Source organism: Chiloscyllium plagiosum, chromosome 27 (genome assembly GCF_004010195.1).
Source record: "Chiloscyllium plagiosum isolate BGI_BamShark_2017 chromosome 27, ASM401019v2, whole genome shotgun sequence".
Taxonomy (NCBI): Eukaryota; Metazoa; Chordata; class Chondrichthyes; order Orectolobiformes; family Hemiscylliidae; genus Chiloscyllium; species Chiloscyllium plagiosum.
The window spans coordinates 31,501,913-31,509,836 of NC_057736.1; positions in this window are offsets into that span (position 1 = coordinate 31,501,913).

The window sequence follows — 7,924 nt, forward strand, 5'->3', positions numbered from 1 at the left end:
CAATCCTTCTTATCTCTGTAACCTCATCCAACTCTACAACTTTTCAAGATCTCTGCACTCTTTACATTCGCCTGGTATTTTTCACTGCACCAAGCCTACACATGCTGAAGCCTTAAGTTATATAATTCCCTCCAGAAAACACTTAACCTCTTAACTACCCTCTTCTCCTTTATGATGCTCCTTAAAAATGACCTCTTCAACTAAACTTCTGGCCACTTCTCCCACTCTTTGTTTGTGGGTTGTGTCAAATTCTAACCAAGTGTTTTCCTGGAGTACCTCAAGATGTTTTACTGTGTTAAAGGTGCACTGGGATGCAAATTGTTGACATTCTAACTTCAGCAGAAATCACTTTCACATGAGGAGCTGTAACTTGATGCTAAGGAGGGATTTTAAGATTGAGGTATCACCAGATCAGGAGCTGATGTTGATCAGCCAGTCCTGACCTTCTGATAACATTTTCAAACTGCACTGCAGCCTCTGCTCTGCACCAGCTAAATTGTTGGGCAGGGAGAGTAGAAGAGTCTGTACATGATTCCAGCAGTCACCTTGCAGCGACTTAACATTGGAGCAACTTGAATTGCTTCAAGATAATTCTCATACACCACTCTTGGGAGAAGTGTAATGAAAACGTCTCATATGAGACATAGATGGAGTAGGCCATTCAGCAATAAAGCCTGCTCTGTGACATAATAAGATCTTGATTGATTTGATTGTGGTTTCAGTTCTACTTTCCTGCCTACCCACTTTACCTTTGACCCCTTTGTAGATCAAAATCCCAACAAAACCTTGAATATAGTCAATAATTCAACATCTACTGTTTTTTGTGGAAAAGAATCCCAAGGACAAATAAGAACCTAAGATATAGCAGCAGAATTAGGCCCATTGAGTCTGCTCTGCCATTCAATCATGGCTAATATGTTTCTCAACCCCAAATCTATTGCCTTTTCCTCATAAACCTTGAACGCCTCACTAGTTAAGAGCCCATCTATCTCTGGCTTAAACATACTTAACGACAGAAGGCCTCCACAAACCTCGTGGCAATGAGTTCCACAGATTCACCGCCTTCTGGATGAAGAAAATCTGCCTCATCGCAGTTCTAAAGTGTTGTCTATTCACTGAGGCAGTGCCATTGGAACCTAATCTCTCCTACTAGTGGAAACATCTTCTCCATGTCCATTCTATCCAGGCTTCTTCATCAGATTCCCCTTCATCCTTCTAAACTCCATCAAATACAGATCCAGAGTCCTCAACCACTCCTCATATGACAAACTCTTCATCCCAGGGATCATTCTTGTAAACCACCTCTGGACCTCCTCCAACTCCAGCACATCCTTCCTGAGATATGGGGCCCACAATTGCTCACAACATTCCAAATACGGTCTACCAGAGCTTTATACAGCCTCAGCAGTACATCCCTGTTCTTGTATTCTAGTCCTCTTAAAAAGAATATGAGCATCACATTTCCCTTCCTAACTGCCAAATTAACCTGCGTGTTAACCTTAAGAGAATCGTGAACTAAGATTCCTCAATCCCTTGGTGCTTCAGATTTCCAAAGCCTTTCCTATACATAAAAGTATTTGAAAATGATCTTAGAAAATTATTGTTGAATAAAGAAATTCCCCTTCATCTCTTAGATAGCATCACATCACCAGCTTCTCAAGGACAACGAGGTTTCGACAGGAAATGCAGGTTTCAGTCAGCAGTATCCACATCTCATGAATGAATAAAAAACTGTATCACCTAGATATAGATTTCTCCATAATGGGAACATGCTCAGTATCCACCTCACGGAATCTTGTATCTTTCAATCTTGTATCCCTCATTCTTCTGAAGTCCAATGAATATAGGCTCAAACTTTGCTCACACAATACTTTCCTCCCAGGAAACAACCTAGTGAACTTCCTCTGAATTGCACTTCACAGGCATACTGACAGCATAACATCTGGCCACAGGGGAGATATGAGATCTGATGGCAAAGAGCTTGGTCAAAAAGGTGAAGAGAGGGCATTCCAGAGCTGGGTCCCTGGTAACTGAGGGTGCAGCCGGAGAAATTAGAACAGCAAATTAATCAACCATTCACAAAAGATTATTATAAGAAACCATTGGAGCAACTCTCCTCCTGTCAATTCTACCATCAAAAGACATATATGAATTATTGGACATTTCAGGAGTTTTCTACAAGCCAAGCAACACTTGCATCACCAGTCCTTTATCGAGTTAATATCCTCCCCATCTGAAACCACTGGGATAATGTCATCAGGATGAGCAGCTGCTGCAGGTCAGCATGATCTTTATGAATTTCAGTCGGGGGTTCGACAAGATTCCCCATGGAAGACTGATTAGCAAGGTTAGATCTCATGGAATACAGGGAGAACTAGCCATTTGGATATAGACTTGGCTCAAAGGTAGAAGACAGAGGGTGGTGGTGGTGGAGGGCTATTTTTCAGACTGGAGGCTTGTGACCAGTGGAATGCCACAAGGATTGGTCCACTACTTTCCATCACTTATATAAATGATTTGGATGTGAGCATAAGAGGTATAGTTAGTAAGTTTGCAGGTGACACCAAAATTGGAGGTGTAGTGGGCAGCGAAGGTTACCTCAGATTACAACAGGATCTTGATCAGATGAGCCAATGGGCTGAGAAATGGCATATGGAGTTTAATTTAGATAAATGCGAAGTGCTGCATTTTGGGAAAGCAAATCTTAGCAGGACTTATACACTTAATGGTAAGGTCCTAGGGAGTGTTGCTGAACAAAGACACCTTGGAGTGCAGGTTCATAGCTCCTTGAAAGTGGAGTCGCAGGTACATAGGATAGTTAAGGCGGCGTTTGGTATGCTTTCCTTTATTGGTCAGAGTATTGAGTACAGGAGTTGGGAGCTGATGTCGTGGCTGTACAGGACATTGGTTAGGCCACTGTTGGAAAATTGCATGCAATTCTGCTGTCCTTCCTATCGGAAAGATGTTGTGAAACTTGAAAGGGTTCAGAAAAGATTTACAAGGATGTTGCCAGGGAGGTGGGATTTGAGCTATAGGGAGAGGTTGAATAAGATTTCAAATTACACATGTGCCAGTATTATTAGCTATTCCCAGTGGGACGTGCACCAATTTCCCCAAGAGAAACAGAATTTTCAGATTATATAATTGAAAAGGTAGCTAGGCTGTTCTTAAAGTAGGAAATCTGTAGTTTGTTGAATACATTATTGCAGAAGCCAGAGGTTTGCAAAGATAAAAAGCATGTCTGAAGATATGAAACTGTGGAAGTTCCTAAAAAAGTGCAGACCGAAACAATAACCATTTTCTTCCTAGATATTTTCTAATCTGCTTATTTCCAACCTGATCTAATTCTACTTCATTTCAAATTGACTTAAAAAAAAACATGCAGCACCTAATTTTCAACATCCTTGTGCCTTTTGCTTTTTAATAAAGACAATTAAAATAGAAGTGCAGTGGTGGTTTCCCAGCTTTGGGCTAGAAGGATCAAGTCCCGCTATTCCAGAGATGGATCATGACTGAACAGATTGATAAAAAGAAAATGGAATTCAGCACCCAATCCTGAAACTGGCACAAGGCCCCTTATTTGTATGTGGATTGATTCTAGCTCACTAGGCACTGGAAGAACTAATTGCATTCAAGATGGAAATACAGAGGTTACAATAGTATTTTGTAAAACAATGGATTAGCCAGACTGAAGTGCCACATTTCTCCTTATAATGTGAACAAGAAGAAATGAAGTAGCATTCTCCTCCATTTGTGTTGGATGCAATACATTAGGTATGATTAAAATGGACCAACTCAGTCAGAAGGATTAATTCCAAGAAAATACTGTCTCTCCTTGGATATAAAGTCTATTGTGAAGTTCAGCCTGTTTAGCGATCTGCACAGCTTATGGCAATGCAAAATCCTCTTTAGATTTTTTTTTAAAAACTGACACTGACAGTACTTCATCCAGTAACCCCACTGCAACATGATCATGTTTCCACATTGGCAATTAATCACGAGGCAGAATAAATTGTTAACAAAGGGGTCAATGGCATCCACTAACTTGTTTTTTAATTTGTTCATTGGACATTGGCATTGCAGCCTCTGCCAGCATTTATTTACCCATCTGCAAATTCCACAGAGGGGATAATAAACTCAGTCCAAAGATGCGCATGCTAGATGGATTGGCTTATGCTAAATCACACCCAAGTATCCAGGGAGGTGTAGGCAAAGTGGATTAGCTATGGTCAATGTAGGACTACAGGATGGTGGGGGCATGGATCTGATTAGGATGCTCTTCCAAAAATTGGTGCAGACCTGATTTGCCAAATGGCCTCTATCACCACTCTAGGGATTCTATGATTCTTGAACATCCAGCGTTGCTAGGAAGGAAAATCCATCATTTTAACTGAGTGATGGTAAGGAACAATAAGATAGCCTGAAGTGAGGATTGCATATTTGACAGGGAAATTTGCAAATAGCGCTTTCCAACCATCTGCTGTCCTGGTCCTTCTAGCGGGTACAGGCACTGATTTGGAGGGTGCTGTTGAAGCAGATGAATCAATTGCACCTTCAAGGTGAAACTTACAAGGTAATACATGGCTTGGAGAGGGTGGACGCTTGGAAATTGTTTCCGTGAGGCGAGGAGACTAGGACCCGTGGACGCAGCCTTAGAATTACAGAGGGTAAATTCAGAACAGAAATGCGGAGACATTTCTTCAGCCAGAGAGTGGTGGGCCTGTGGAATTCATTGCCACAGAGTGCAGTGGAGGCTGGGACGCTGAATGTCTTCAAGGCAGAAATTGATAAGTTCTTGATGTCACAAGGAATTAAGGGCTACGGGGAGAATGCGGGTAAGTGGAGTTGAAATGCCCATCAGCCATGATTGAATGGCGGAGTGGACTCAATGGGGCGAATGGCCTTACTTCCGCTCCTATGTCTTCTGGTCTTATGATACTGCTGCTATTGGGCACTGTAGGAAATGAACATTGAAGACAGTGGATGGGGTGCGAAACAAGCAGGCAACTTTATCCTGGATGGTATCAAGCTTCTTAAATGCTATCGCAGCTGCACCCACATAGGCAAGAGTCAGGTGTACAGCCCAGAAACAGACCCAATCTCGTCCCACCTGCCAGCACCTGGCCCGTATCCCTCCAAATTGTTTCTATTCATATACCCATCCAGTTGCCTTTTAAATGTTGCAATTGTACTAGTCTCCACCACTTCCTCTGGCAGTTCATTCCATACACATCAACACATACTGTGGTAAAGTTGCCCCTTAGGTCTCATATCTTTCCCCTCTCACCCTAAACCTATGCCCTCAGGTTCAAGACTCCCCCACACCAGGGCAAAATCTTTGTCTTATTTATCCTATCCCTGCCCCTTTTGATTTTCTAAACATCTATACAGTCACCCTTCAGCCTCAGATACTCCAGGGAAAACAGCTCCAGCTTGTTCGGCCTCTCCCTGTAGCTCAAATCCTCCAACCCTAGCAACATCCTTGTAAATCTTTTTGAACCCTTTCAAGTTTCACAACATCTTTCTGACAGGAAGGAGACCAGAACTGCACACACTATTCCAACAGTGGTCTAACCAATGTCCTGTACAACCACAACTTAACCTAATGCCTGTACTTAATACTCTGACCGATAAAGGAAAGCATGCCAAATGCCTCCATCTACCTGCAACGCCACTTTCAAGGAGCTATGAACCTGCACTCCAAGGTCTTTGTTCAACAACACTCCCTAGGACCTTAGCATTAAAGTGTATAAGTCCTGCTAACGATTTGCTTTCCCAAAATGCAGCACCACATTTATCTAAATTAACTCCATCTGCCACCTCAGCCCATCTCATCAAGATCCTGTTGTAATCTGAGATAACCTACTTCGCTGTCCACTACTCCAATTTTGGTGTCATCTGCAAACTTGCCAACTATACCTCTTATACTCACATCCAAATCATCTATGTAAATGATGAAAAATAGAGGACCCAACACAGATCCTGTGGCACTCCACTGGTCACAGGCCTCCAGTCTGAAAAACAACCCTCCACCACCACGGTCTATGTATAGTTCTCCCTGTATTCCTTGAGAACTAACCTTACAAACCAGTCTCCCATGGAGAATCTTGTCAAATGCCTTACTGAAGTTCATCTCGATCACATCTACCGCTCTGCCCTCAATCAAGTTTGAGACGTGATTTCCCACAAACAAAGCAATGTTGACTACCCCTAATCAGTCCTCGTCTTTCCAAATACATGTACATCCTGTCCCTCAGGATTCCCTTCAACAACTAGCCCACCACTGAAGTCAGGCTCACTGGTCTATAGTTCCCCGGTTGGTCCTTACCACCTTTCTAAAATAGTGGCACGTAAACCAACCCCCATTTTACAAGATGACACCATCTATTTCCCTATATTCTGTATCTTCCACATCCTTTTCCACAGTAACGACTGATGCAAAATACACATTTAGTATCTCCCTGATCTCCTGTGGCTCCACACAAGGGCACCTAGCTGATCTTTGAAGGGCCTAATTCTCTCCCCAGTTACTCTTTTGTCCTTGATGTACTTGTAAAAACCCTTTGGATTCTCGACTCTGTCAAAGCTACATCCTCTTTTTGCCCTCCCAATTTCTTCTTAAGTATACTCCTCTGGCCTTAAGGATTCATTCGATCTGTCTACACCTGACATATGCTTCCTGACTTATGCCTTGATGATAGGACAAGCAATGAGTTACTCAGGATGGAATTCCTAGCCTCTGACCTACATATGCGGTCACAGTACATAGAGTTCTTCAGCTTCTGATCAATTGTAAGCCCTAGTATATTAAGTGAGGATTTAGTAATTGCAATTCTATTGAATGGCAAGGGAAGGTGGTCATTGCTTGGCATTGATAGGGTTGAATAAAAAACAAAAAACCATCAACTTAGCATGGCGATTGTCTAGGTATTGCTGCACATTATCGTAGACTTCCCTATCAGTTGTAAGTAGTGCTAAATGCTAAACACAACTTAGTAAATTTAGTGGTCTCTGGGAAAGATCTGTAAGAAACCTATAGATTTTCCACCTGTAGAATGATAGGTAAATTTCATATACACAGAGACAACAGATAAAGGTGGCTGCCTAACCTGGTTTAACTTAGCAGAAAGCCATCTTTTACGAACTGTTTAGTCCTCCTAGGAACATAAGCAAATATTTTCAACTCAAAAGGAGAGCTCGTACACCAAAGTTTGGGCATACTAGAGTGGGTTCAAGCATATACTATTAGTCTGTCAAGGATGACAGTTGGGATAAGGGGTTATTATCAGAAATGGCAACTTGTATTCTGTGAAGTGCTAAGGATCAGGCTAGCATAATGTGACTATTACTAACAGGTGCCAAATGAATGCACTATTGCCAAGTTTGCAGCTAACAAAAAATAGATGAGGATGCAAGTAGCAAGGACAACAGCCAAGAGGTAAAGGCTGGTTAAGTGTTGACAAAATCTCAGCAGATAGCATGTGGAGAAACAAGTTTATGTAGATTGACAAAAAGAGCAAAATATAATTTAAACAGGAAATTCTGCAGAAAATGAGAAAAAAGGGACTTTGAGGTTTTTGTATGAGTAACATCCTAGTTTCTAGGTTAATAATGAAAGCAAGAAGATGGAAATAAAGGCCAACAAATATTGAAATATTAATGGACAGCTTGCTAAAACTATACAAGGAACTTCAGACCATAACTGAAATACTATGAAGTTTTTCCCCACAACCTAAGGTACCTGTAGACAGTCCAGGAGGTTCATTATATTGATCATGGATATGAAATTGAGGTTGATCTTGCATTTATTGCTGTTTAGAATAAGAGACCTTATTAAAACAAAGACTCCTTAGGATGAGAATCAACTCAATGGATTAAACAGCCAAAGTCTGCTCCAATACCTTATGGCCTTTTCAAGCAATGT